The following is a 3,059-nucleotide window of genomic DNA, read 5'->3' as shown; positions in this document are numbered from 1 at the left end:
ACACGTTGTGCAGCTGCTGGATACAGTAGATAGTCAAGGTGTCCTGTGTGCCTTTGTGTGGGATGTGGTGGGATGGTCATGGTCATCACCATGAACTGTTGGAGGCAGGTAGCCTAGCGGTTAGAGAGGTGAACCAGCATCCGGAGGGTTGCCAGTTGGAATTCCGGATCCGATGGGAAAAATCTGGTGGGAAGTGAACTGAAACCAGAGGGTTGCTCGTATCAAATCCCAGATGCCATTACTTGCCATTGTGCCCTTGAGCAAGGCACATTAACAGTTCCCTGGGCGCCCAGTGTGTCAGCCCCGAGCACCTCTCCAAGAAAAGCCTGTGTGTGTATGTGTGTCGTTGGGTTGGGTTAAAAGCAGATGTCAAATTTTGGTTGGACCTTGTGTGCAATTGACCAATAAAGTGATCCTAATCTTAATCTGTTTGAGCTACCCTGGCCAACCGTACACTCATACAGCACCCACCTCTTCATGACTGTATGAGCGACTTCTGCCCTTATTTTATGTCTTTACACTAAGCTTGTCAAAATGCAGAAAAGTGCAGCATTCTGTTAAGAACAGGGCCTTGTCAGGATGGTTTTGTGGTGGTGTAGAAGTCAATGGACAGACAAGATGGAACACCCTGAGAGAGTGAAAGGAGGCAGGGCTGCACAATGTGCTCAAAAAATTGAATAGCAATTTTTTTTAAACACTATTGCGATTGCAATTTGACTTGCGATATAGATCAAAACACTTGGATGAACCATTTGAAATAGAATGATTTATATTAAGAAGCAAAGTGGAAAACAACATTGTTCTTGTTTGGAACAATCTGTTGACTGCATTACACCTTAAAGAACAGCATGCAAACTTATAGTGAATCTAACAGCGAGGAGCAGCCATGAGGAGAGGAAGAGAGACGACAAACACACAGCTTATTGGTGTTTCAAAATATTGCATGCGATATGGATCTCTTGCTATATGGATATTGCACAGGTCAGTATTGCAATTTCGATGTGAATTCAATTAATTATGCAGCCATAAAAGGGAGCCATGGCCACCTAGTGTCATTAGATATACACTCAGTGGCCAGTTTATTAGGTTCACCCATCTTGTACCGGGTTGGACCCCTCTATAGCCATGTTCAACAACAATGTTCAGATATGCTGTGTCGTTCAAAAGTTGCTCAATTGTATCAAGGGACCTAACGTGCGCCAGGAACACATTCCCCATACCATTACCACACTGCCACCAGCTTGTACCGTTGACACCAGGCAGGATGTGGCCATGGACTCATGCTGCTTACCCCAAATCCTAACTCTGCCATCAACATGACGCAACAGGAACCAGGATTCATCGGACTCGGACCAGGCAATGTTTTTCCGCTCCTCAATTGTCCAGTGTTGTTGATCACGTGCCCACTGGAGCCGCTTCTTCTTGTTTTTAACTGATAGGAGTGGATCCCAGGGTGGTCGTCTGCTGTAAAAGCCCATCTGTGACAAGGATCAATGGGATGTGCGTTCCGAGATGCCGTTCTGCACACCACTGTTGTACTGCTCTGTTATTTGCCTGTTTGTGACCTGCCTGTCAGCTTGCACGTTTCGTGCCCTTCTCCTTTGACCTCACTCATTAACAAGCTGTCTCTGCCCAAAGGACTGCCGCTGACTGTTGTGCGTGAAAAGCCGGCCATTTCTGAGATACTGGAAATAGCACTCCTGGTACTAACAATCATACCACGCTCAAAGTCTCTTAGGTCAATTGTTTTGCCAATTCTAACGTTCAATCGAACATTAAGTGAATGCCTCCATGCCTGTCTGCCTGCTTTATATAGAAGCCACAGTGACTCACTGTCTGTAGGAGTGAACCATTTTCGTGGATGTTGTAAGTATAGCATGGTTATTAGGTGTACCTAATAAATTGACAACAAACTGAATGTGACGGGCACTGGAGAATGATGAAGGGAAGACCCAGAGTCTCTGTAAACATTGCAGCATACACTTGGAGATCTCTTCGCTGCAGTGAGCAGCCTCACACCCTCGGACTGTGAGCTTGTTGCCAGTGTCTCCATCATGTGGATGTTGTAAGTATAGCATGGTTATAAAGAATTCAACCAGGCCAATGCAGTTCCAGTCTCTGCCACTTGTCGGCAGTAGAGACCCAATCATAAAGGAAAGGTGCATAGTGGTTTTCTTCATTTGGTAAACAGTGACTTTAGCTTCATCATTATCAAGCATTTTATCTTAACACATCCCATGTCTTTCCAATGTGCTACTGCATAATGATGACTCTACACTAAACCTAACATCCATGCCTAACAGCTGCCAAGAGAATGGTTGCCTTACGATGGGTGGCAAAGCCTCACACACTCTGCAATGGATTTCCTTATTCATGATATTTTGGTATTTGTGTTTTATTAGGATCCCCATTAGCTTTTGTAAAAGCAGAAGCTACTCTTCCTGGGGTCCACACAGGACATGAAACATGACATAATACAGGACTTTAATAGACAACAGCTCAAGAACAGTACTACCGAAATGTTTTTATTTTTTATAAAAGGCACATGTAGCCTAGATATCAGTACATACACACAAACTATCTTGGTCAAATAGAGGAGAGGCGTTGTGCCCTGAGGTGTTGCTTTATCTGTTTTTTTTAAACCAGGTTTGCTGTTCACTTGAGCAATATGAGAGGGAACGGAGTTCCATGCAATAATGGCTCTATATAATACTGTACGCTTTCTTGAATTTGTTCTGGATTTGGGGACTGTGAACTTATTGAACTTATTCATGAGCTCAACTTGAACTGTAATTGTCTCGACAAGGTGAAAAATCAGACAATATTAAAATATGGACCACAACACTTGACAGTGTGTATTTGTATCATGTCTGTTGATTTGTGTTTTTTGTCCTGTCAACCAAAAATGAATAGAAAATATGCATTCATGAGTCTGTGGCGGTTTTTAGACACCTCCAACGTTATCCCATTAGGAAGGCATTTACTGTTCTCTCTAGATAGTTTCCCTTTAGAAATGTTACAACAGAGAAGAATATGGTGCTAACAGTTCAATTCTGCTT

Source organism: Oncorhynchus mykiss, chromosome 3 (genome assembly GCF_013265735.2).
Source record: "Oncorhynchus mykiss isolate Arlee chromosome 3, USDA_OmykA_1.1, whole genome shotgun sequence".
Classification (NCBI taxonomy): Eukaryota; Metazoa; Chordata; class Actinopteri; order Salmoniformes; family Salmonidae; genus Oncorhynchus; species Oncorhynchus mykiss.
This window is presented reverse-complemented; position numbering follows the sequence as displayed.